Consider the following 27,384-nt stretch of genomic DNA (forward strand, 5'->3'; position numbering starts at 1 on the left):
GGAAGAATGGCTGTTGGACACCTTGAGAGAGTTTAAGTGGGAGGCGGGGATGCTCCTTCCACCTTCACTTGTCACTATTCTGTGACCCCTTCACCCTGGGTTTATCTTCTTCAAGCCACAGACCTGGGTGACCCAGCGGGCAGATGCAGAGAAAAGGTTTCCATCACAGGTTTCCATATTTCTCACCACCCAGAGCTTATTAAACTGGCCCATCACCCACCTCATGGCTGTTCAGTCCATAAAAGTCAGGCATTTTCAGCACGTTGATGGAAGCCTTGTACCATTTCCTATGGGATGCTCACTGGTTGGGCTTTGTTCTAGAATCGGGAGTCTTTCCTGGATTCCATCCTGGGCTCCATTTCCCACCTTGGTCACTAGGAGTGACCAATGAGTGAAAGGAAGGACCATGTACTACTGGTGGAGAGAACTGTGGCAATGGGTGGGGAGGGGAGGGATGGTTCTAGCCTGGGAACTCTACTCTCATTGGGTCTTGGAACTCTGTTTACTCACCTGTGATTGGTTGCTGGTTAAGTCACTCATTGCCTGATGGTGCTATTAGAAGTGGTGGGACCATCTTTAGATGAAGCCAGAAAGACAAGGCTGAGGCTGATGTGGTTATTGGTGGGTTTGGGGAATAGGACTCAGTGATGCTCCAAATCCTAGTAAATTGGAAGAACTGCTGAGTTCATTTTTGTCGCTATAACAGGCTCTCAGATATCCGTGGGGGAAAGAATTGAATCCAAGTCTCATTCTACCTTGCCTCCCATTTTCTGAGACACCTCTGTCATGTCTGTGGTGAGAACACATGGGATGCAAACTTATCTGAACAGCTGTAACGTGGTAGAAAAGGTGAGGCTTGGAGGGGGTTTAAATCCCAGCTCCACCGCTCAGGGCGTTAGGCTAGTAAGCATCTTTGAGCCTTAGTTTATCCCCCATTAAACAAAAGAGTAATTAAACAGAGAGCTGCTAACCTCCTAAGAGGGGTGTTCTCTGCATTCAATGTGCTAACAGGTCAAAGCACTTAGCACAGAGCCTGGCACAGAATAGGGGCCAAGTAAACATTAGCTCTCTCCCCCTTCCCCACCCCCCCCCCCATTGCCAGGACAATATAGTTAGTATGAGAAATGTGTTACCTAAAGAAAAGGACCAAAGAGAAGGTCAGCTACATCCCCCGAGGCCACTTCCACCCAGCTACCTGTTTTTGCAAGTAAAGTTTTATTGGAACACAGCCATGTCCGTTCATTTACGTATTTATTTATGGCTGCCTTTGTGCTACAACAGCAGAGTTGAGTAGTTTCAAAAGAGATCACATGGCCTGTAAAGCCTAAAACATTTACTATCTGGCCTTTATAGAAAAAAATGGCTACCGTTGGTCTAAAATATTCCCCCAAATGTTAATTTTCTGCATGTTTGGGGGTCATTCCTATTTGCCTCAACTAATGTGTGTCGTTGAGGACTAATTGTATTTCAGTTCCATCATTTACTTATGGGTAAGACCCCTTTCCCTCTCTACACCCCAGTTTTCTCATCCATGAAATGGGATGACGTTAGCCCCTACCTCATAGGGTTGCTGAGGATTGAATGAGATGACCGAGGTAAAGCACTTAGGCCAGGTCCAGTGCAGAGTTGAATGCCCAGTGAATGGAAGCCGCTGAAGGCAGAGCCCCCAGTGGGAAAGCACCAAGTCCTCGTGGGCCCCGCATTGTGAGGGTGATGCAGCCTGTAGACCAGAATGTTTTTCCGGTAGAACCTAATTGGCCTCTTTGGGGTTCAAGGCCACCACCTCCATCTCATTAGTGCCGAGGACTAACCTTCCAGAGCCAGGTTTAGACATGACAGGATCCAGAGCTGGCTGGGTAAGGATGGCTGCAGAGACCCACAGTGCCCACACTCGAGAATGTGGTCCAGGCCTGGCCTTATGGTACAAAACAAACTGGAGGAAATCTGGAGAGGGGTGTTGAGATCAAGTGGGCCCTCCAGCTCACTTTACAGATGGAGGGCCAGGACACGTTGGCTGGGCCGGGCCTGAGAGTCCAGGGCACCTGGCTCCCTGACCACCGCTCTTCCGTGTCCACCCATCTCCATGCGGGCTGAGGTTTATCCCCAGAGCAGCACTTCTGTCACAAGACAGAGGAGAAGCCAGCAAATCAAGGGGCCCCTGGCTTCAGCAGTGGTATTAAAGAGACGATGTTCCACGCACTGTCTGAGTCCAGAATTGAACCTCAGGGAGGGAAGGAGAAGAAGGAAGAGAGCCTGCCCCACTACCGTGAGCAGCCAGACCAAACCCGACCTTTTCCCCACTTGAGTTGGACCCTCACCCCTCCTCTGAGAGACCCTCAAGGCTTCCGCCCCATTCCTCAGGGCAGAGAGGCTGTGCGGGGCGTGACGGATTGCGCAAGCTTCGGAGACCCATCGGGAGGTTCCCACCAAAGGTGTGAAGACAGATGGAGGGTCTAACGGGGGCCGAGGGGACCAGGAGGTGAACAGCTGCTGGAGGGCAGGGAGAGGGCTGCGTGCAGGGCGGACATGAGGGCAGGGTCAGGCTGTGTGTGCTTCTGTGTGTGTGAACCTCCGGGTTAGGCTACAAACACTTCCTGAAGGAAGGGGGCAGCGAGGGGGTGTTTAGGGTCTTATACAGGAGTCCCTGGCATTTCTGAGCTCTGATTCTCTGTACTCCCTCCCCCATCTGACAGGCCAGTTACACATGGTCAGCAGTCTCTGTGGTCTTGGGGGTCGTGCGGGTTCTCCACCAAGAGAGGTTCATTACCATGTCTGTCTTCCCAGCAGGAGGGGTTTCTCCGTAGCTCACCTGGGCAACAGGGGGAGGATGGGCCCCACTTGGGCTGCGGGGCCAGCATACCCCTCCCTCCTCCAGGATCGCAGGTCCACGGTCGCCCAGGTAGCCTCGGCCCTTGTTCTTACAGAAGCCCAAGGGGATGCAGTCGGGGACCCAGCTGGGACTCTGCTGAGCATCTGCTTGTCACACCGGCCGGCTTGCCGCTGCCTGGAGAGGACCTGCCTCCTCCCCGCGGGTTGACCCGGGTCCTGGCCTCAGACCCAGCCTGGGAAGTGGGTGCTTCCAAGCCTCAGAGCCTCCCCGGAGAGTCTGCCCAGCAGAATCTCACAGAAAAGCCATTTACTCATCTCAGCTCTGGGCCTGTCCTCTGGCTCTAATATAACACATAGTTATGGAGTGCCGGCTATGGGCCAGGCACTGTTCTCGGCACTTGGGATAAGTCAGTGAACATAGGGATGAAGGTCCCTGCTCTAGTGGAGCTGGCAGTGTAACAGGACAGACAGACAGTAAACATAATAAAACAACAAGGCATGCAACATGTTTAATAACAACGTGGATGAGGACAGCTAAGCTTTCTGAGCCCCTGTGATGTTCTGACCCTGTTCTCAGTGTTTCCTATATACTAATCTACTTGAACGTCAAAGCCTGGGTTCAACCTTCGTTCCCAGAGCCTGAGATTTTACCCACTCACACTGCCCTCCTGCCTCTCAGAAACGCCCACATGCTCTCTTTTTGAGAGACTGGCTGGCGGCGAGGAGAAATCATCTCGGGAAGCCAGTCCCCCCAGCTCAGTGGAAGGGAAAGCTCCTTCAGCCCATGTCATGGATGAGAACACTGAGGCCTAACTCAGGTTAGGGGCCAACAGACAGAGCTGAGTCATATGAGAGGCTTAGATGACCTTGAGGCTTGGTTCCCTCGGGGCCCAGGCCCTCACCCACCCCCAGAACCCAGCCTGGTAGGATTAGGGACTCAGCACGTGGACGGCCCTGGCTTTGCTTGGAAACAACTCTTAGAAACCAGCTCAGGACAGCTTAGGACAAAAGGACCCTTTTGTGACATCACTACGAGTGATCTGATTCCTGCAGGTGGATCAGTTCATACCAGCCCACGTGTAGGAATCACGAGCAGGGCATAATTTTAAGGGCGGTGGGCAGAGATAGAAAGGGGACACTCAGGTCCTTAGAGATTCCCCGGTCTAATGGGGGAGACACAGCCCCCAACCTGAGGAGCTCTCAGTATGAGATGAGGGACACGACTCTGTCCTCAGGAACCCATAGTCTGATGGAAGAGAGACCCCTTGTCCTTAGACGCCCCAGTCTGATGGTGGAAGCACAGCCCTGTCTTGGAGAGTTCCCAGTGTGATGGGGGGAGACAGGCCACGGAGGCCATTCATAGCTGCAGCACTGACCAGTCAAAGCCCCCAAGCAAAGCATCAGGAGCAAGGTTCTGCTGTTTCCAGGGTCATTTGAGCTGAAGGCCACAGGCAGGCTGCCCTGTGCTGGGGTCTTCTCCGGGGCCTGTGCAGATGTGTTCCCAGGGGCAGCCCGAAGCCGGAGCTGACTTCTCCCCCGGGCTTTCTTAGATGCAGACTATCAGAGTTGGCAGTGGAAACTGAGGCCCAGAGAGGGGGAGAAAATTGCCCTGATCACACTGTCAGGTTAGCAGCTGAGCTGGGACCCGCACCCAGGACTCCAGATGCCTCACCCACAGCTCCTGTCACTGCTTCATGGGAAGGGGGCGTTTCTCTCCTGCCACCACCCCTCCTCTTGCTTCTTCATGATGTCCCTTGCCCATCGTCCCCTTTGTTCCTCTCTGGAGCTTAACGTGGAGGAACCTGTAAAGGGATTTACATATTTACAATTTCCCCCTTGTGGAATTAATGAAAGATATTCTCTAAGTGTGAAGCTAATCACACGGCCGTGATCACAGTACACCAAGCCTCGTCCTTTCCCTCCTGTAATAGTTACAGTGACGGCTTACGTAGAATGAACGCTTACCGTGGGCCGGCCATGCATGGGCTAAATGTTATACCAGCTTTCACTCAGCCAGTCTTGGCGGTGACCTTGTGATCTTGGTTTACAGATGAGGAAATGGATTTGTCCAGGGTCATCCATCCACCCGCCCATCTAACAAATATTAATTAAGCCCCTACCACATGCCAGGCCCCGTGGTAGGGTCTGGAAAGTGGCAAAGCTAGGATTCAAATGGTCTGGCTCCAGAGCCCACTATGCTGTTCTCTTGTATCTGCCCCGTAAGATTGGTCCTGTGGTCCATATGGGGAAACTGAGGTCTGAGGCCACAGTGGCAGTTAATGGCATGGTCAGGTTCATGGTCTACACCTTTAAAAGTCAAGCTTCCCCTTCCTCCCTAGACCAGTAGGAATAAAGCTCAAGGCTTTTCAATTCTTTATGAATGGGGTCTCCAGAATGCCTCTCCATGGTAGAGTCCCACCACTGCCCTCCTGGCATCCTTTGAGGCCTCCAGGGGAGCCAATCCAGCAAGGAAAGACACTCCATCAGCTGACTACCTATGGGATGCCACATCCCCTGTCAGCACTTTGCTTCTGTGAAGTTACTCTGGCCCCACAGAACTTGGGAAGAGAGGCTCAGAGAGGTTAAGTAACTTGCTGAAGGCCACAGAGCAGATGAGTGGTGGCGATGCAATTCTAAGGCAGACGTGCCTGACCCACGCACTTCACCTTCACATCACCCTCAGCGGGATAAGATCGAGAAACCCCTCGCGCTGGGGAACTGAGCCAGGGCCCTTCACGCAGCGGCCACTGGAAACTCCCTTTGCCTTTTTCTCCCCTCACTTCCTCTGTGTGTTTTTTCTCCCTTTATTGGCGACACTGCGTTTATAATAAGCATTTAAAATGAGTCTTGCTGGACCAGGGACAGGGAAGGAGGAGGGCGTAAGAGATTTGTCGGCAGGAAGACAGGGAGGGGGATCATGGGGTGTTAAATAGCCCAGAATTTTTTAAAAACTGATGCAAATCACTGGTAGGAGAGAAAATTATGTGCAATTACGTCCTGATATTGGAAGGTTTTGCCTAGCCCAGGCAACAAGATCTCATTAACAAGCAGAAAATAAGATTGAAATGGTGTGTAAAAGAGCTGAAAAATGAATTTGAATGCTGCGTTTGTCCACAATTACCCCCTCCTTCACACATATTTTATTGCAATTTTTTTTATTATTCTTAATCTCTCCATTCCTCAAAGCAGATTGGGGACATCCTGGCATTACTGGGGCGTCGGGAGGAGGTGTGGAGGATTTCCTGCTCCCCTGAAAGGAGACCCTTCTCTCACACATTTTCCAAGGTTGGGTTTTGGAAGGATCAGAATTCATTTCTCCGGCTTAGCGGGTTGTAGGAACATGAGGCTTTAACCCCAGCCGAGTGAGCGTGCCTCTGGGCCCCGCGCAGCCCTTCCTTTTCCTCCCTTCCCAGCGGCCCCTTTGCCTCCAGCTTCCTTCCCTTCGCCTTCTCAGGGTCTCTTCCAGGCTCATCCTTTCCCGGGAAGTCTCTCCTGGGAAGCCTGGGGCAAGAGAAACTGCCTGGCCTCTGGCAACAAGCAGCCCTGAGTTGGAGTTCTGGTTCTGCCACTATCTAAGTTGCTGTGTGGCCCTGGGGCAGCTTGCCTAACCTCTCTGGGCTTCCTTTTCCTCATCTGTAAAAGGGAGTGATAATCCCTACCTCTCAGGGGGTGCTGTGAGGACTAAGGGAGATTTGAGTACAGTGCCTGGCACATAGCAGGTGCTTAATAAATTCTCCACCCACCTCCCCCGTCTGTGCCCTGGCCTCCCAACTCTGTTTTACTGCCACCTCATTTCTTCTATCTCTTTCCCCCTTTCCTTCCCACCTGGAAAATGCCTGAGTTGGTTTCCAGTCTTGGGAAGAGAGGTTGACAGGGTGCAGGTAGCACTCCTCTCTGCGGAAAGCACAGGAAAGGCCATCTTCCTCCCTCCGCCCTCAGGTCCCTGGGAAAGATGAGCTGGGATGGAAGGAGTGACCGGCTCCAGTTGGAAGGACAGGCTCTGACGCTGGTTTTTCCCAGGGTTAGGGGAAAGCTAACTGAGTCACCTCACCCACCTACCCATTGCTCATGGTGACCAGTGGTGATGGTGTGGGGTCAGGGGTCAGCCTGTGGAAAGGACCAAGAACCTGTGGCCAGATTTTCTTGGACTTGAAGCCAAATGCCCTTTTGCAGTATCTGCCCTCCCTGACTGGCTTTCACTGCACCAGTAACAGCCCAGCTCCCAGACCTCCCCCACGTCAACCAGCCACATCTGCCAGCCTGAGTCACAGCCCTGATCAGGGTACCAACTGGAGGTCGTGAGGAGCGTCCACTCACCTCATCAGGCCTCCGCACACCCCCAGTGCCCCTTCCCCATAACTCCCGGCCAGGCCCACCCCAGGACGAGGATGAGCTACAGGCTCAGACAATCAGCCATGGGGTCCCAGGCATCCTCAGTCCCTCCAGCCCCTGGGCGGACAGACCTGCCAAGACCCTGCTCTCATATCCAGCTCTGCCTTTGTCCATGGTTAACCTACCTCAGTGGGAAAAGCTGAGTTATTTCCCCGCTGGCGGCTGGCCAAACAAAGCCACCTGCTCACATCAATCAGAGGCCCAGCTCCAGCCCACAGGGAGAGGCCTGGGCAGAGCCTCGTCTCCTGTGAAAACAGACTCGTGTTTATGTCTCTGCCTTTCTCACCCCTTTTTCCTGGGTGGAGGGGACTGAGGGGGTGGTGGACAGAAAGACGAGACCGGGATCAGGAACTTTCCAGAATACTGGTGATGGAGGCGGGTCATGCCTATGGGCAGGCCCTGCTAGGAATTGGGGGGCCTGGCTTATTGCCTGGCTTCTGGGTGACTTTGGGGTCTTTTTTTTCTTTTAAAGATTTTTTTGATGTGGAACATTTTTAAAGTCTTTATTGAATTTATTTCAGTATTGCTTCTGCTTTTTATGTTTTGGTTTTTTGGCCCCAAGGCATGTGGGGTCTTAACTCCCCAACCAGGCATCGAACCTGCGCCCCCTGCATTGGAAGGAGAAGTCTTAACTACTGGACTGCCAGAGAAGTCCCCAATTTTGGGGTCTTTTTACCATTGAGGGCAACCCTGGCTTTTTCTCCTTAGAGGACTGAGTGGGATTCTGGGAAGACGGCATTTTGAGCCCATCTCCCTGAGTCTGGACAAGGGCTGTGGATTGAGGGCTGCCCTCAAGGGATGCTCTGGGCCTCTTTTTTGTCCACTACTCATACATCTATAGCAATCAAGACCCTATACCTTGAGAAGATGTGGGCAGGAGCTGACCTCTGCCCCTCCCCATGGGCATAGTAAGGCCTGGCATAAACAAGTGGGAAAGAGGAGACCTAGATGTTTCCATGCACCATTTGATGTCAGGGACCAAGGTCTTCAGTAGGACCACAGGCGAGGCAGTGGTACTCTGTGCATGGTGATTCATTCTAGTGACACACACAACTCAGTGTCTGGCCCGTAGTAGGCCTCCAGCAAGTGTTGGTGAACCCCCAGGAGTATTGCAGGCTTGACTACACACAGCTGTGGTCCGTACCCAAGAGATTTTTGAGGCAGCTGATCAGTTAGTTTGAATGTTAGTATGTTCAATTGCCTTCACATTCATTTGTCTAGCTCCTGTTATTAACAATGTATAGGGAGGTGCAAAAAAAGAAATAACACATGGCTGTCTCTGCTCTTACCAAGTATGTTTTAGGGGAGACAGTACTACCCCCGCTCACCACCAAAGAGCAATGAGAGAATCAGTTATTGACAGTTTAGAGGGCTTTCTGGTCAGACAGGATAGGGAGAGCAGAGGAGTTTGGGAAAGGGAGGGCATGTCAAAGAAGGCTTCCTGGAGGAGGAGTCTCAAAGGGCAAGGTAGCATTTGCTCAGGGGAAAATAAGGGAAGGGGTAAGAGGTTGGTGCAGACTGGACAGCAGCAAATACTATGGCAAATGCTAAAACAGTGTCTAATTCAGATACATCATGGGCTGAGTGAAATGATCATACAGACCAGGTTTTGGATCCCAGGTCTTCTATACTTACTTGCTATGTGACCACAGGCAAGTTACATGAGCTCTCTGAGCCTCAGTTTCTTCATCTGGAAGATGGGGCCAATACTGGTCACCTTGTAGGATTTTGAGAAATAAATGAGACTATTCATGTGAAATACCTAAAACTATGCCTGGCATAGAGGAAGAGCTTAATAAGTGACAGTTTTTCCCTCTTTGCTTCTCCCTGCCCTAATTAGAAATTGGGGGTGAGGGGAGGGAGGACAGACGAATTGGGAGTTTGGGATTAGCAGATACAAACTATTATATATAGGATGCATAAACAACACGGTCCTACTGTAGAGCACAGGGAACTACATTATATCCTGTAATAAACCATAATGGAAAAGGGAAAAATTGAATTAGCCATTCTTTTCTGGGACTGGAGGTCCGGCTCAGCCCAGGCCAGGCCTGGTCACTGGCTGGAAAGTCAGGCGATCTGAGTTCCCTCCAGACTTTGCTTCTAACGCACTGTGTGACCTTGGTAGATGCCTCTCCACTCTGGGCCTCAGTTTCCCTAGCGGTGCAATGAAAGTGAGAGACCAGCTTCTAGAAAGGAAGTCCGTGATCAGTGGTGATGGTGTGGGGTCAGGGGTCAGCCTGTGGAAAGGCTCAGAGTCCGTGATTCCCATGGGTTCTTTGTATGAGCACATGAGTCACAGCCTCTAGGTCTCTGGTGGGGGCCAGCCTTCCTCTCCACCCTGCGCCTCCTCTCCACCCTCCTGGGGCCCCAGCCTGGGCCTGGTGAGCTTCCCAGCAGGCTAGGGGTTTAGCCAACCGTACCTGCCTGGCTTGGTGGGAAAGAATGCAAATAGCGGATTTGTCCTTCTTTCTGATTAGCACGGGGCTGGGGGCTCTGAACGAGACAGTCCCGGCAGATAGAGGGGAAGAAAATGAGAGAGATTAGTATTTAATACAGCAGGAAGACTCAGAACTGCTCAGGTCTATCCCTGGGGTCCCCAGCAGGAGGGAGGCCTCTGGGATGGCAGGGCAGCCAGACCTGGGAGGCCAGGCATGTACCCAGATAGGAGAGGCGGGGTGACTTTGAGGGTCCCCAGAGGGCCATACTGCACCTGCTGGTCCCTCTGCCTGGGTCTCCTCCACCATCCTGTCATCATCTCAGACTCACTCTTACTTACTTTTAAAGACTTGGTCCCTTCCAGGAAGCCTTCCTGCACCCCCTTATGCCGGGTTAGTTGTGCTTTCCCTGTGCATTTATCACATTTTATCAGTATATTAAAAGTACCTGTATTGCTAGACAAATATTAAGTAATAATAATAATGGTTCAATTTATTTGAGCCCTTATACCACAGGCCAGGTGCTGTGCTAAACCCGTTATATGGATTATTCCATTTAATCTTCATAACGTCTCCTTTGGAAGGGGAGGGCCTGGAATTATTTCTGTCTTGCAAATGAGGTGGTGGACAGTGGCACCGTGCAGTTTAAACAATTTGTCCAAGGTCAGGAACTAGCAAGTGTCAGGGCCTGGACTTGAACTCAGACTGCCTGGCCCCAGTGACCACGCTCTTAGCCAGTACATGTCACAAAAATGGTCTGTTTCCCACTCGCTGGTGAGATCTTTGAGGGCCCCAAATTCTTTGATCTCGGCTATTCCCAGTGCCCTAAGAGGCAGGAGAGGAGAGGCGTCAGGATACCAGCTCTGGAATCCCTGGGCCTGTGCCCAATCCCCAGGACCGTCACTTTCTAGCTGGGTGCTTCCAAACAGGTTCTTCTCTGCCTCAGTTTCCCCCTCTGTAAAGTGGGGCTAATAAATAGTTCCCATCTCATAGAACCAGCCTGAGGAATAAGCATGCTGATAGATGCAGAGCAGGTTGGCATCTGGCACAATGCCGGGTAGCTGTTTGCAGATGGGGGCTCCCAAGACCACACAGTGAGCTGGTGCAGGGCCAGGCCCCCAACTAATTCTTCTCAGCACCTTTGAGTTCCCCTGCTCCTTCCTGCCTCCCTGTCTACCCTCCTGCCCTGCCCCAGCCTCAGCCCCAGGGCTCCCCCCTCTCTCCAGACCCTCCCACCAGTCCCTTCTCTCTGCTGGCCCTGCCCCAGCTGGGAACATTTCTCCAGCACCTTCAAGGGTTTGGGACAGGTATTCCGAGCTGCCCCTGGGAGTTCTGCTGTGGGGTTGGGGCTGATGGGGAGGAAACAGGCAGAGGAGGCCCCTCTCCTGGGGCTCCTGGGAGTATCCGAGACCTGGGCTAGTGTCCCCCAGGCATCGCGAGCGACCTTTGCAAGGTCAGGCCTGAGTGCCACCCCAGCTCCTGTGGGGTAATTCGGCCAGCCACCACCATTCTCTGCTTCCCTTTCCTTCTCAGTGACGAGGGCCAGCACTTTCTTTGGAAGGAGGACAGTCTCCACCCCAAGCCCTGCGCGGGCAGGCTGCCCTGCCCCCTCCTCCTCCTCCAGCCAGTCTCCTCTCCATGTGCCCTCCCTCAGCCCAGAACGCGCTCTTGGGCCCAGCTGATGGGAAATTAACCGCTGCTTTCTTTTCTGCACTGATTTTCTTCTGCTTCCTTGTTCTCTGCTTTTCCCGTTTCCTCCCCCCAATCCCCAGCTCTCCTGCTCCTTTTCCCCTTTTAGCCCCATCTGCATCCGACCCTCTTTTGCTCCATCCTTCCTCCTCTCAAATCCAGTCCCCTTCCCCCAGTCTCTTCCCCCTAATCTCTCTCATTCTTCTCCCGCAAACACCTCTTCTTTCTCCCTCTCCAGCCCCTCCCTGCCCCTCACCCTCTGCCCCCTCCCGCCAGCCCCTCCCGTTCTGTCTTCCCTCTTCTCCCCTTCTCTCCTCTCCAGCCCGCTGATGGTGGGCTCCAGGCAGGGACTGGGCGAGGTTCCGGGCCCGGCCGACCCGGGTCGGGGCGGGGGCGTCGAGGTGGGGGGATCGGGCCGGATCCGCGCGGCCCCCCCTCCCCGCGCTCCGCCGCCTCCACCGCCGCCGCCGCGCGCCTTTGATCCATGGCCCGAGGCCGCCTGACAGTGGAAAATGCGGGGAGACAAAACCACTCAGTCAAAGTGATTCCCAACAACTGTCTCCCCGAGATAAGGACGCGCTCGGGCTCGGCGGCCTGCTTAATTCCTGCGGCCCGGGCCTGAGATCGGGGAGCAGCAGCGAGCCTGGCCGCCGCCCGGAACGCCGGGCCCGGCGCGGGGCGTGCGGTTGCGGGTTCGGCCTCCGCCGGCCCAGCCGCCGCGCGCACGGTGGTGGCCGGTGGCCGAGGGCCGGGGGAGCGAGTGCGCTCCGCAGACAGGCACTTCCTCGCTTGGTAGCGCCCCCAGTGAGGGCTTCCTCCCTCATTGCCATCCTCCATTCAGTCGCTCCTCTTAGCCAATGGTGCACTTGCTGGGATGTTCTCACCCTCCCTTCTCATCACTCAGCCAAGCCCTCTTCACTTCCTCTGAGAAGCTTCCCGTTCTCCAGTCTGTGTGGCCGCACTCCTTCCCAGGGTAGCAGTTTTGCCTCTGAATTCTAACTTTCTGGATACTGCTCTCTCCCCCTAAAGCAAGAACCAGGCTTTTCTGGGGGCGCGTGGCCCCAGCACAAAGCCTGGCTCATAGTAGGTGTCTGATAAACAGCGGTGGGCCTGCATTGGTCACAGCATCCATCGTATGCCCAGCCCCATAGTCCCTGCCTTCAAAGACCTTCCAGTTAGTTTGGCAAAAGAAAGCAAGGAAACCAGGAACCAGAAGCCTCCAGAGAGGAGGGGATGCCCCCAGACAAGAGGGTGTGGGGAGGTAGGGAAGTATCTGTGGCCCCCGCACCCACCTGACAAGAGAAATATGTTTCTCGGGGATCCCAAGCTAGACTGGACCGGACTGACCACCTGGAGGTCCACCTTTGCTTTCCCACCACCTTCCTTGGCAAGCTGGGGTCTACCTTGGAGGTTCAGGAGGTGACTAGAGGTCAGATTATGTAAAGGGAGAGCAAAAGGGAACCTTCACAATCCCAGCCTAAAGCCCCAGGGCGCTGTCTGTTTGGGACAGAGGAGAGCCAGCATGATCCGGGTGATGGCAGGGGCCAGAGGTCATGGGGAGGCAGAATCCCCATCTCTGGGGGTGCAGGCAGGATATGGTTTTGTCAAGACTGTTGGAGAGTGGGTTCTTAGAAGGGTAGGGGCTTCAGTTAGAGTCAGTGGTTCCCAAAGCTGTGCATCAGAATGATCTGGAATGCCTGTTAAAAATCGAAATTCCCAGGTTCCACCCTGATAGGTCAATACAGTAGCTCTGCTGTGGGAGCAGGGGAATCTATATTTTAAAGAAGGCACCATCTGAGGCAGCTGGTGTGAGGTCTGGCACATCCAAGGCACCGGATTAGCGAGCCTTCACCTTGTCAACATCGCATCAGCACCTTGACCCTCAACCCCCTTTCTTTAGGAAGTGACTCAGGGCAGGGCTGTTTGAATTGAACTGAGACCCCTCTCCAGCAATCTCCAGGCTGGAAGGCTCCCTTGAAGTAGTTAACCCACTGCCTCCTTTTATAGTAGAGACACCTGCGGTAGCCCTCCACACTTTTCACTGCCTAGAAAGACTCAGGGATTAGCCGGCCTTTTCCGTGAGCACAGTGGGTGTGGCAATGGCCGGGTCCTTCCAGAGCGTCGGTGGACAGCATTTACAGTCATCTCTGCCTCTGCTCCAAGTGGCACGGGCAATCACTGCTTTGACACAAAGCCCTGGGAAACCTTTCCAAGGATCGAGCACCAGGCAAGGAGAGGGAGACCCATCCCTGCCTGGCTCCTGTCCCTCCATCCTGCTCATTTGTTGGGGGACAGCAGAGAGCGTGGAGGCGCAGCATGCGGGCGACCCTCTTGCCAGACCGGGGTGTGACCTGTGGCATCGGAGGATTAAGGTCCCACGAGAGCCCTGGCAAGTATCTTGCACAAAGGGGATGGTCCAGGCTGAAATTGAGACGTGATGCCTGGGGGCAGATGTTCCTGAGCCTCCCCCAGGGGCTGCCTTCCCTTCCCTATCACAGATAATGCCCCCCACCACTCCTAACTGCCCAGGCATCCTTCTCTGAGCCCCCTGGATGCTGACTCCCACCCCAGCCAACTCCAGTCTCCTCTCTAGACCTCTGGAGGAAGCGGCTGTCCCAACTGGGGTCCCACCCTGCTTTGGCCCCCAAAGAAATGGGGTTACTTCTCTAGCACCTTTACTGTTCATAATAATTACAACAAATCCCCGATTTGTTCAGAACCAAAGGAGTCAACGATGTGCTTTTGCCCCCATTGACTATTTGGTCCTCACTGAGCCCTGAGGGCCTGGAATTGACAGAGGGGCAAAGCTCAAGGTCAGCAGCAAGGGACAATGTTGGAATCCAAAACCCAGGTCTGCCCAATGCCAGAGATTAAATTCTGTCCTCTGTGCCGGGCTACCAGAACAGAACCCTTGCCTCTCCAGGTCTGGTCTGCACTTGAACAAGCTCCCAGGGGATTCCCATGTTCAGGAAAGCTTGAGAAGCACTGGCTGAAATGACCTCGTTATGCCCTCCCAGCTCTCAGATGCCCCATAAGCTCCTTGAGTGACTCAGAATGGACCACCCTGGGCAGCAGAGGAAGGGGAAAGGAAGGGGCCTTGGAGGGAAGCCGCCGAAATCCCTCAGAGGAAGAAGCAGGGGAGCAGAGGAGGTCGGCTGAGGGTTCCTCCAGCCTGCAGTCCAGTGCTGGGCTGACAGCCAGCTGGACCAGGGTGCTGGCCTGGCCTCCCGGCCTAGTGGCCTCAATTCTGGCACACTAGGCTCCAGGGCTGATTTGGGAGGTGCTCCCTGTTGGAGGTATGTAGGAGTGGAGGGCAGAGGGGCATGAAAGTGGACAGACAGACCCACAGACCCATAGAGAGAATCAGGGTGTGCGATGCTGGTGGAGAGAAGGGAGGTCAGTCCAGACAGATATGCAGAATGGTCAGGGAAAGGGAGGGATGGAGGAGCGGCGGAGGCAGAGGGAGAGAGGCAGGACGAGAGAAGAGACAGAGAGAAACAGAGAGACACCCAGAGACCAAGAGACAGAAATGGGAAGAAAGACAGAGAGAAAGAAAAGGAGACAGAGCAACCCAGAGAGAGTGTGCAGACAGGGGCTGGGGCAGGAAGCAAAAGGCAGAAACAGGGAGAGGCTGGGGTGACGGCAGTGATGGAGAGTCAGAGACACAGTTGGAGGGAGATGAACGCACAGAAATGGGACGGGGACGGGAGTCGAGCCGGGAGGGGGGACCCCAAAGCTGGAGGAGGGGAGGTGCAGAGGGCTTGAGGGAGACACATACCCAGCTCTGCAGTCAGACTCCAGTTTGAATGCCAGCCCCACCACCTCCTAGCTGTGCGGCCTTGGGGAGGGAAGGAACTTTACCCTGGGATCCTGCCAAGGATCAGTGGGACATGGGAACCTGCCAGAGCACAGCTACTCTCCATGCTCCTTCTCTCCCCTGCGGTCCCGGTGTCCATGGCAGGGACCTTTTCTCAAGCCCAGGCCTGAACCCCAGATGCCCTGCTCCCAGCCCTGGCCTCCTGGTGTGGCAGTGGTTGGTCTCCAAGCCCCCAGAGCCCAGGGTGAAAAGTCTTGGCCTTTTGATGAGTGTTTCCCTTTAGTTCCAGATGCCACCCTGACAGGAGCTCCCCTGTGATTAATGTCCCCGCCCCCACGGCCTGGGACCTGCCCCTCTTCCCCAAGCCAGAGCTGGTGGGTGTGTGGGCAGCATAGGGACCGAACCTTCCAGAATCCCCTCCTGGTTTTCCCTCTTCCTTGACCCTTCCTCAAAGCCACCCTCAGAGGAGCCAGTTCAACTCAGATGAGCTGAGTTTTCATCCAAGTCCCCGTTTTCTCATCTGTGTGATATTCATAATCCTGCAGCCATGGTTAGGAGGCTGTGTCAGCAAAGGGCCCTGAACCCCTCGGGGCAAAGCAGAGAGACCTCTGGGAGCCTGCTGGGAGGACCCTACAGCCCTGATAACAGAAGCACTAAAGGTGGACATAGGGCACAGAAGAACAACTTTGGCTCTGACAGTGACCCCGGGAGGTGAATTAGACAGTCATCAAACCATGTAGGGGGCATACAGGCTTCAGCCATTTGAAGGCTCTTATACATAGTGGCAGGGGAGGGGACCGTGGATCGTTGGGGGTACTGCCAGGTGGTTTGGGGGACTTCTGTCAGAGTTGGGGACCACGGTAGGAGATGCAGGTTGAGTTCAAATTGGTCGTGGTCGAATGGGAGAGCTTTAGATAATAACTCTCCAGTTGGGATGGGTGGTTACCAGCTGTGTGATCTTGAGCAAATGACTTGACCTCTCTGGGCCTCAGTGTCCTCATCTATAAAATGTGGATGACAGCAGTACCTGTTTCACAGGGTTGTTGTGAGGAGAGAAAATAGGTTAACACGGGAAATGCTTAGGACCCTGCTTGGCATGGAGTAAGCACTGAAGCCTGTTAGCTGGGATTACAGATGGTTGGTTACCTTTGGAAGTGCAGTCAGCACAGGGTCATGGAGTTGGATTGTATTGGGAGTTGGGAAACTGGCTGCATTGGGGTGCATGCGGTAGAGGATGGGGTGGGCACTCCATTCTGGTTCCTACCCCACCTTGCCCAACCCCCTTCTCAAATAACCCAGGGCATCGCCTTCCCAGCCCGCAGCACCAGCAGAAAGCTGCTGTCTCCTCCCGCATCTCTCCCAGCCTGGGGCCTGCAAAGAGACAGCATCTCTCCGTGACCGTCCCCAGACTCTTGTTGTTTGGTACATCGGAGCCGTGGGCACGTTTCTGCTAATTTTGTGGCTGCCTTTATCAAATGGGGATTCACAGGCGCTTTATCCTCGATAAGTGGATTAGTCGGTGAGCTAAACAAGATGGTGTGGGATGCAGGGGCTGCTCCGGAGAAGATATTTGTTTCGCAAAGAATGGAGCCTGCGTTGCCTTCCCTGTGCAGGCGAGGCAGGCAGGGCGGTGAAGTAGCTGGAGGGCCGGCCCTCTGAGCTCCTTCTCCCCGGGCAGGGGAACCCTAACTCTTGGGAACTCTCTACAGGGCAAACAGGAAGTGGGAGGGAGGCTGGGTCCCCGGAGAACAGGGTCCCTCTGGGGAGGAGAGAGTGGAACCCCGAGTTCAATCCAGCTACCTGTCATCCCTGGGCTCATTTGGAGAGTGTCAACTCCCTGGGCGGCAGCTTCCTCCCTATCTCCTACCTTCTGATGCCTTTGTCTTCCCTCCTCCCCTTCCTCCTAGCCTTTTGCTTCCCTTTTGTTTCTTTTCTTTCCTCCCTCAAATACCTCCGAAGGCTTTTTGCTAAGTATTGTGAACCCAGACGTGGATGAGACATGGTCCTTGCTTTTACAGACAAAAGAATAAAACCAAACCCAGAAGCCTCCGAACATGGCAGCAAGAGGCAACTCTGCTTGCACACTGGGCTTCTCAAAGTTCTCTCCAAAGTCCAAAGTGTGTTCCCCCAAGGCCCTGGGGGTGGGTTCTAACAGATTTTTATGTATTAGCTTTAAAATGCAGGCTCATTTTGCATGCTTTGCCACCGTGGAGCTATATTCGTTGACCATCACAATAAAATTAATTAGCATCAGGGCAAGCGGACACTCCAAGAAGTTGTGCCATATTCTCTTGTGACTTGGCATGGTACGTGACGCCATGCAACATCATGGATGTTGAGACTGAGGGAGAGGGAAAGATGACTGGACGTGTGGAGTTTGGGTGACCAAGAGGCTGATGTAATCGTAGACAGATACAGGGAGTACAGGAGGAGGATTGGATCAGGGTAGATGTATGGAGGTCAAGGCCAGGGGGCTGCCCAGGAGAGAGCTCAGGGCAGAGATGTGGATTTCAGAGGCCTCTCTCTATAGAGACCCGGAGACGGAATAATATGCTCAGGGGGAGAGGAGAGAAAGAGGCTGGGAGGATGCTTGGTCCAGCTGTTCCTTTAGGCTGGATGAGAACACGGGGGGACCCACATGTTTTCTTTTCCCCCTCCATTTCTACTATGGGTGGCCGGGATCTTGAGGTCCCTGCTCTGTGCTGCAGCAAGAATCTGGTTGAGGGTGAGGGGGGGAGCAGAGACTCTAAGAAGGAAAGAAAAGGATGGAGCAGAGCATCCCGGGTCCCCAGCTGGTCCTTAGCAGCGTCTGTCCTCGCCAAGCTGCCTCCAGCTGAGTGTGATTTTGCTATTTATTTACATGTAATTATTGCTATGAGGTGCAGATATTAACGCTGTCAAGAGCAATTTGCTCTGACATTTTTCACTCGCTGAGTGCCCCCGCCACTCTCGATGGAGCCCAGGGCTCTCCCAGCCCGGGTCGCTGCTCGCTCAGTGTCCGGGCCGGAACCACCCAGCCGGCAAGGAGTGGCGTCAGTGAGCTCACCCGGCTCCTCCGCAAACTCATTAAACTTCGAAATTGAATTTGGTCCGGGAAAGGGCTGGCTGGGCCCTGCTCCACCCGGCCGAGGCTGGCTCAAGGCCTCCCTGCCCTGCCTTCCTCCAAGAAAACTGGGCAGGGGCTGGCGGCTGAGGCTGGCAGAGGGCAGCTGGTGAAGCCGGTGGAGGGTCATTGTCAGAGAGGTGGGAGAGGACGCAGCCACCAAGGCGGCCACGGCATAACGGTCAGGCATGGCGGCCGGAACCCTCTCGACCCCGTTACCTGCTCACCCTACAAGAAAACCAGGCAGCTCTAACTTCGGGGGACGTTATTGCAATTGGCTGCTATACCCACCTAACAAAGACTTCCCTGTGGGGCCCGGCAAGCACCTTAGGCAGCCTGCAGGGGGTGGTACCATGCGTGTAGGAAAGGTGCCAAGCTGGCCCTGCAGTGGGTCCCGGAGATAGATGCTGGAAGGAGAATCGACTTTGGAGTTACACCTTCCGAGTTCAAGCCCCAGTCCACCACTTCCTGATTGTACAGATTGGGTGAGGTTTTTTAGCTCCCCTGAGCCTCAGTTTCCTGATCTGTAACATGGAACAGCCAATACTCATATTTCATTGAACCTAAGATGATTTGATGGTGGCCCTTTCTTGATCGTCTCAGAAGACCTCAACAAAACCTTTGCACACAGCTGGTGTCACTGCTACCACAGCCGTAGCAAGGTGCTATGGATGGTGAAATGCATTCCAATTCTAGAAAGATAAAAATCCACATTGTTCTGACAGCTGTGGTAAGGAGTGAATGGCAGCGCTGCCCGCCCATAGTAGGTGCTTGGCACGTAGTAGGTGCTTAATTATGGAAGGCTATGATCGGGTTTCCTTGTGAGCCTCTTGATAACCAGGGGCTGTTTTATACAAGAGGACACCGAGGTTTGTTCCTTTTTTCACTCGTTCTTTCCACTTAAGGGACTTTGCTCCTTGGAGAGGACCAAGCAGGGCCTGAGCCGTCATGGCCGTGAGTCCCTAACGTGTTGTGATACGTGCCAGCTTGTCTGCCCAGGTACTAACGAGGCCTCCCTGCCACCACTCACTCCCTGCCATGGCCAATCTGCATCCTCGTCTCTGGTAATTACCGAGGGGGAGCACTCCCACCACGCCAGGGGGCCCGAGAGCCCAGGCCACCGTGTCCCCCTCCTCCTCTCCCAACCTGGGCCCGGCCAAAGTCAAGGAGGCCCCCCTCCCTCCCCCTCTCAGCCCTCCCGGCTCCCCCTCCTCCCTTCAGCTCAGCCAATTAGGCCCCTGACACCTGGAGCCACTGACAAACTGTTTCTGTCACTTGCTCTCTGTCTTTCATTAGGGCCGCAGAGGAGGGGGAGCTGGAGGGGAGGGGGAGGAGATGGGATCTTTCATGCTTAGTAAGGCCAGATACATTAATTACAAAACGGCCATTTGCCGCGTGAAAGTGTGCTAATTAAATTTATGCAATCATTATCTTTAAATAGTCATATCTTTCCCGGCGATCGGCCCCTTCCTTCTCCAACCCCACCGCCGCTCTGAGAGCGGAGTTGCGCTAATCCCCATCCGCCATTATCAGGCCATCAGAAATGGTCTCTGAATCCCACCGCACCCCATCAGCTCCAGCACCCGCCAGGGACCAGGAGCCCTTGGACCCATCCTGGCACAGACCACTTCAGACTTGGGCCAACCCAGGATCCGCCTAGGGAGGGGGAAGCCAAAGTCAGCCCCCGCCCCACCAGTGTTTCTAGATGCTTCTAGATGTTTCCAGATATTTGGAGGTTGCCATCTTGTAGACCAAACACTGGAAATTTGTGTGTGTGTGTGTGAGAGAGAGAGAGAGAGAGAGAGAGTCTTAGCTTCTTGGACAATGAGTGGGAAGTCATTCTGTGCATCCCCCCCATTTTCGAAACAGCCTTTAGCTAAGCCGTCAAGGACCCCTTGGGTGAGGAGGGGGCTCTGAAACCCACTGAGTTGAGGGGAGAGGAGGGACCTTCCATTTATTTTCATCCACCCAACTCTGTGCCAGGCCCTGTGCTGGGGATAAAAGATAAGTAAATTTATTCATTCATGGATTCACTCACTCAATAAATATTTGTTAGACATCTACTGTGTGATGGGCACAGGGAATAAATAGGACAGCAAATGTGCCTCTAGCAGCTCTTGGTCAAATCCAAGGTCAAGGTCAGTCTGTGCCCAGGGCAAAAAGGGGGACCACGGCAGGGCTGAAAGTTTTCTCTCAGTGATGCCCTTTTTTGGCTTCGTCTCTCAGAGCGTCTCCCTTCACACATCAGGAGGTTCTTACCACAGTCTTGGCTGAATCCTTCCTCTGCAGAAATTATTCTCCCTGCTTTCCTCTCCAATCAAACAGAGCCTGACTCCTGAGTCTTTTTGGGTCTGGTCTGTGGAACTCCCACGCGGAGGGAGGAGAGAAGCTGGTGGACTCTGGCGGTGGGGAGGGCCCTCTGGGCCAGAGATGACAGTCAGTGGCCAGCTGTTTCCCAAGCGCCCTCTGAGCTTCTGAGGTCCCCAAACCCCAGTGTGTGCCCTTGGTGAGATCAACTAGAGGGGCAGACTGGACATGTGCCCAGACATATGTGCTGTACCCATTAGCAACACTCACACATGAGAATCACAAACGATACTCACACACATGCACATACAATACTCTCACATGAACTCAGGAGCACACATACAGAACTCATACCTGCACACGTACTCTCATGTGTACATGCGTGCACGTACGTGACACACATGCCCACACCATATTCACATACATGCACACACAGACTCACAAACACACATACAAAATTCAACTAAACATACACACAATACTTTCAAGTGCACCTGCAAGCATACACACCCACACTAGTCTCACACATGCATTATCCCCCATATGCTCCCATATAATACACACACACACACAACGCACACATACACAGAGTTAAGAATGACCCAGAGCCACATATGGTAAGTGAAGACCACAGCCAGTGCAGGGCAAGAGTACTGGACTAAAAGTCAGGGGTCAAGGGTTCTTGCCCCAATGCTGCCACTCATCCCCTAGGTGATTCTGGGTGAGCCCCTCCTAAGCCTCAGTTTCCTCATCTGAGAAATGGGGTAACGGCGCTTCATAGAATGGTTCTGAGGCTTAAAGGGAGATGGCTTTGGAAACTGTAAGGTGCTGTGCTCATGCAAGAGAATGGCCTTCATGGAAGACTGGGTGGGGACAAGCGTGAGGGGATACAGGAGTCAGGGGGCTGGGGTTGGAGTCGGACAGGGGAGGGATGCTTGCATGGGCACCAGCTCTCCTGGTTGGCAGGGGGCTGCTGTGTGAGATGTGGCTGGTGGAAGGTGTGGCAGGCGAGGGCCACAAGCAGAAAGATGGAAGGCGAAGTGGGGGGCGGCGACAGGGAGACCTGCGGGAAATCTTGTTTGGATGCTCAGAGTCAGCACCCGAAACCCATTACCGCTGTCCACAGGAGGCAGGGAGAGGGGAGGGGGCCCAGATCCTCTTAGCGGAGAATTGAGCGTGAGAGAGGGGGAGCAGCGGTGGTGGGCGTCTCTCTGGGTGGGTGATTTCTCGCACTAATCCCAGCATGGAGCTGGGGACAGGCGGTGGGACGGGCGGGTGTGCGTTTGTGTGATATGTGTCTGCGGTGTGCGGTGTGTGTAGGTCTGCTTGCCCGTGTGCATCTGTGAAGTGTGTGGATGGCGTAGGGGCAGGCAGTTGTTCGCGTGTCTCATTCTTTGTGTGTCCATGTTGGCTTGTCTGTATAATGCTGTGCTTATCCCGGTATGAGTGTCTGTGTGTATTCTGTGTGCATGCCTGTGATTTCACCCACACGGGTGTGGAGGTGTAGTCATATTGTGTGTGTAGCAACAATAGTGATGATCTGAAAGCAGTGGTTCTCAAAGTTGGCAGCATACTAGAATCATTGGAGGAATGAGCTTTTAAAAATCTCGATTACCAGACCCTCAGACCAACTAATCAGCAGCTCTAAGGGGTGGGGTCCTGGCATCAACATTTTAAAAGACTCTCCAGGTGATTGCACTCGGCAGTCAACATGGAGAAGCAGTCTCCCAGCAGACAAACCCCAGGGGAGCCGCGCTGTGCCTTCTCCCCAGCTCTTAGCCTGCCCTTACAGGGTTTATCTGGACACAGAGATGGACTTCGGACCCCAGACGCTGAGAGACCAAGGCAAGTCATGAGCTGGGCTTCCCCGGCTCATCCTCAGCCTGGGACAGTCTGTGGTCCAAAGAGACATATTTCATGTAATGCAGACGGAAATTGTGTTCCATTCCTGGCAAGCTGTGACCTTACCTTCTCTCCCTGACAATGGGAACAGGCTGCCCCCAATAATGCCCCTCTCAGCTCTTGTGGAAGTCAGGGGGATGAGTTAGTAAGCGGGTGGACCAGGCAGGGCTGCAGTCAGACCTGAGGCTTGGAGATCAAAGCGCTTAGTGTGCCAAGCCAGCCGGTCATTTTGGGGCCAAACCGGAGCCTGCCGGCAGGAGGGGTGGCCGTCGTGAGCCCCAGGACCGGCTACACTGCCGCTAGTTTGCGGGGCACTCTACCTGAGTGCAAACCATTGCTCCTCTTTGAGCCTCGGTTTCCCCATCTCTGAAGATGTGCCAGTCTCCGAGGTGCCTCCCAGCTTTCATGTGTGTATTTAGATGTGCTTACGTGCAGGTGTGTGCACAAAAGTGCATTGATGAGTTTAAGAAGGGTAGGTGGGCGTACGTGAAGTTTATCATGACAGTTTATTGGAGTTTTGATGAAAAGCCATGTGGTGATCTGGAGAAGAGGTGTTTTGAGTTGTCTCACCTTCTGGGGTGCAGGTGTGTGTCCCTGTGGAGGTGCAGTGTGGGCTGCTCTGTGCGGTGTGTGTGTTGTGCAGGCGTGTGAATTCTGGGCCTCGCTGGTTCTCAGCTGGAGACTTCATAGATTGGCCACTCTCTACAAATGAGCACATTCAGGGACCCTTGGGGACCAAGGCAAGCCATGACCTGGGCCTCCCCAGACCATCCCCCAGAGGGGTATGACCTGTCCGCATGACACACGCCTTGCTCCCTTTCCAGAGTGCAGGCAGAGTGATGCGCCATTCAGAAAGCACCCACTGTGTGCCTGGCCCCATGGGGGAGAAGAGATAGAAAAGACAGGGTCCCTGACAGGGAGGAGGTCCCTGACAGGGAGGAGGTCCCTGACAGGGAGGAGGTCCCTGGGCCTGCCTTGTCTCAAGCTATGTCCCCTCTAATCCAGGTGGAAGGTCGGGAGAGAGGAAGAGGAGGGGGAGAGCTTACATTTACCAAGAACAAATAACATGCCCGGCACTGCGTAAGCATCCTATGTGCATTTACTCATTTAATCCTTCCAATAACCCTATAGGTAGCTACAATTACTATCATTCCCATTATACAGATGAGAAAACTGAGGTCCAGCAGGTTAAAGAAACTGCCCAGGGTCACAGCTAGTTAGCGGCAGAGCATGGATGCTCATGCAGGTAATCCTGGCCCCCAATGCTGCAGGGAAGCCCCTCAGAGCACTCACTGGCCGAGTGCCTTCGGTGAAACCGCTGTCCCTCTGAGGCCTCAGGGTCCCCTTCTGGCATTGCAGAGGCGGGGCTCCCCACCTGCTGCCTGGTCGCTGGTCCCGTGGTCCTTGGCCTCATTCTAACCCCAGTCTCATCTCCAGGTCCACCGTCCTGACCTCACCAGTCTCGGCCCCTGCCCCTCCTTCCCCCCTCTGCATCCTGCCATGGGCCCACTCACCCACCCCGAACCTGGCCATGGAGCCCCGATGATGGTGATCACCCCTTCTAATTGCAGCCTCGCTCCCAAAGCCACTTTCGGTTATCACAGAGGGTGCAGATCTCACAGCTCAGCCTCCTCTGTCCCAGGCCCTCAGGGCCAGCTCAGGAACGGAGGGAATTAATTACATTTTTCCCATCCCCTTCTTTTAAAGTAGGGGAGCGCCAGCACGTCCCGGGGGGGGTGGCGGTGAGCAGAGGATGTGGAAGGGGGGCTGGTGCTTGGCTCCCGCGGCCCCCACCCCCCAAAACCTAGAAGCCTCTCCCCGGCGGCAGAAGGTGGCGGGGTGAGGCCGGCCCCTTATTGATTTAGTCTGGTGGAGGCTGGGACTGATTTAGAGCAGAGGGAAAGGAAGGGGCTTGGGGTGGGGGGGCATGGCGGGTAGAGGGGGAGAGGAAGGGATGGCTGTCACTCAGCCTGACGGACAGCCCAGAGATTTGCCTTCAGATAAAACCTTACAGATGTGGAGGTCGGTATTGATTTTGAGTTAGTAACGGTAACGTACCAAGAAGTAATACATTAGTGAAAGCAAGGTCACCGGGAAAAAAGTAAAACCCACCGGGGGAGAGGCCTTAGCATACTGGAGGGGGGTGGATTACCGCATCAGACCAGGACTTCCTCAAGTTCAAAAGTTTGCAGGCCCCAGACCTCGGCTGGGCCCCTAACTCTGGGCAAACGCTTCCTGCTTCCGCAGGCAAAGAGGGACTCTCGGGGGCCCACGGGCCAGCCACAGGCCGGCAAGGGCCACGTAGGCCTGCGGGGCTCTGTGCAGTGGGGTGGCCGAGGGCCTCTCTCTCTCTCGTGCTCTCCAACACAGCTTGCTGTGGGGAAGGAACACAGCTAGGGGTCAGGGAGACACAGGTTCAAATCCCAGCTCTGCCACTTACTGGCGGTGTGATCTCAGGCACTCCTTTTCACGTTCCTGTGCTTCGATTTCCCCATCTGCAGAACAGGGGTAATAGCCCATTTGCTGGAGAAGTCATTCAGTGCTCCCCTCTCCCACCTCTCTTTAGGTGGGTCCAATCCCATCGGCTTGGAAGCGGTCATGCCTTGAGACAGGGGTTGGATGCAAGGGAAGCCCTTTGATCCCCAGGCCTCCAGGCACTCTGGAAGAGAGCAGGCAGATGCTGCACACCTATCCCAGATGTGGATTTGATTTGATGTTCCAGGGCAAATCGCATTGAACAAATCCCATTACAGGGAGAGCTCCCTGGGGCTGAGCTGGTTCTGAGCTGTCTGTTCATGACCCAGGGCCCAAGCCCCCGAGCCACTGGGCACCACACGAGCTCCTTCTGACAAAGCATTCCAGGAAGTCTTGCAGCTCCGAGGATCTTCAGTCTTATGGTTGACCTTCTTGCTATGTCGCAAACCTGCTAGGCGTGTTCCAACCTCAGGGCCTTTGCACTTGCTGACTCTTCTGCCTGGAAAACTCTCTGCTCTGTCTTCCCTTGGCTGGTTCTTCTTGGTCTTGCTGAATCTCACCTCTCTGGGGAGGTCTTGCCTGACTACTCCACATACTCTATTTTTCTTCCGTAACGTTTATCAGTATCATAAATTATATTATTTGTTGATTTATTTGTTGTCAACCTCCTTCACTCGACTGGCAGCTCCAGGAGGTCGTGGAGCTGCTACTGTTTATTACTGTATCTCAGTGCCTGGCTTAGTGTCTGGCACATATTAGGTGCTCAATAAATATTTGCTAAGTGAATATGCATGAATTCAATAAGATTTTCTGAGCTTATAGGATGTAGCAGGTACAATGTAGGCACTGAGGCTGCAATGATGGATGAAACACAGTTCCATCCTGCCCTCAAAGAGCTCACAGCCCGGCCCTATCTCTAGCCTGGCACATAGTAGCAGTCTGTGGAACGTTTGATCAATGAATAAGTGAATGAATGAAGGATGTCTTCCGGAAACACTGTATGGTTTGGGATAGCTGGGCCATAAAGTGCAAGGTAGGAATGGGTGGGAGGAGTTGGGACAGGCAGGTAGAGGTCCAGTCACAAGAAGCCTTTGCCCTGTTTATCAGGGAGCTATGAGGAGCCACGGATAATTCAAGCCATGTCGTCAGATTTGGTGGCGGTTGTCTGTAGGGCTCTGCCTTGCTGGATGAGTACTGGGTCTATGCACAGCTCCCAGCCCATCCCCCAAAGCACCCATCTCCTCTCCCTAACCACGCCCGCTTTGTCCCCTCCATCCCATCCTTTCTGGGGGTGGCATCTGGGTGCTGTGCAGGAGATAAGGCTTAAACTGGGGTCTCACCAGAGCTGACAAACCCTCACAAGAGCCTCCCCAGCCCCACAATTGTCGTTTTGAAGGAAGAGAAATGGGGGCCTGTGTGTTTTCCCTGAGCCTCTAAGTTTATTCCTGGGGCCCAGGCCTCCTTGAAGGGAAGAGCAGAGTTAGTGTTTATACGGGGTAGGGAATGAGATGATGGTGATTTTCTTAATTTAGATGGAAGGTGAGGTCTAGATTGGGAACCTGACAGGCAACCTGGAAGAGAATCAGGTCTCCTAACCCCAGGGCAGTGTGAGATTCCTGAGTACCGCGCCCACCCCCCCCACCCCCCCCCACCCCCCCCCCACCCGCCAGGCCCACCAAACACACACACCAGCAAATTCCTCAGACCCAGGACCCCATCTCAACAGTCAGAGAGCAACAAACCCAGCTCAGCGGTGTCAGACGTCCTCACACACCACCCCCTTCACCGGCTCCCTCTCACCAGCACCCCAGCACCCCTGGCTGGACCCTGCCGTGAGAGAGGCCTTGGAAGTATGTTCAACAAAGAGTGAGTTTGGGAGAACTCGGCTCCCTAAAAACACCCAAACTAGTCCAGGTGTCTCCTTCTCCCAGACCCATCCCCGTGTGTCTTTGCCATCTCACTGGGTTGACACCCCATGAAGTCCCACCTAAACCCCACCAGCTGCGGTGGAGACAAAGTCCAGCCCCAGCGGGCCTGGTGCCCTTGACGTTGGCTCTGGGAGAGGGTGGAGAAAGAAAGGACAGAGGAGGGGTGACCCCCAGGGCTGAGGGGAGCGTTCTGGGTACATTGTGGGAAGAGTCAGGGGGAGGCTGTGCTCATGGCATTCCGGAGGAACCAGGCCCCCCAGGGGTGAGGGACCCCACCGCACACCCCCACCAACAGCTGCCAGGGAACAAACATCTGGAGTGAGAACCTCTACCGTGGTTAAAACCCATCTTTGAGAGTCAGACTTGCCATTATCAGGGGAGTGGGGTCAGGCCTGGACTGCTCCCTGGCAGACCTGCTGTGAGATCTGGGGAAGCCGCAGCCCTTCGCGGGCCTCAGTTTCTCCATCCGAGAAATGGGCCCCATGGCTCCACCCCACACCTCTC

The 27,384-nt window shown here is 54.3% G+C and overlaps 1 protein-coding gene across 2 annotated transcripts in view; it reads left to right on the forward strand.

The window, feature by feature from the left end:
• Nucleotides 1-27,384, forward strand: part of PAX7 (paired box 7) — a 99,040-nt gene that overhangs the window by 62,522 nt on the left and 9,134 nt on the right. The window lies entirely within an intron of this gene.

Source organism: Eschrichtius robustus, chromosome 3 (assembly GCF_028021215.1).
Source record: "Eschrichtius robustus isolate mEscRob2 chromosome 3, mEscRob2.pri, whole genome shotgun sequence".
Lineage (NCBI taxonomy): Eukaryota > Metazoa > Chordata > Mammalia > Artiodactyla > Eschrichtiidae > Eschrichtius > Eschrichtius robustus.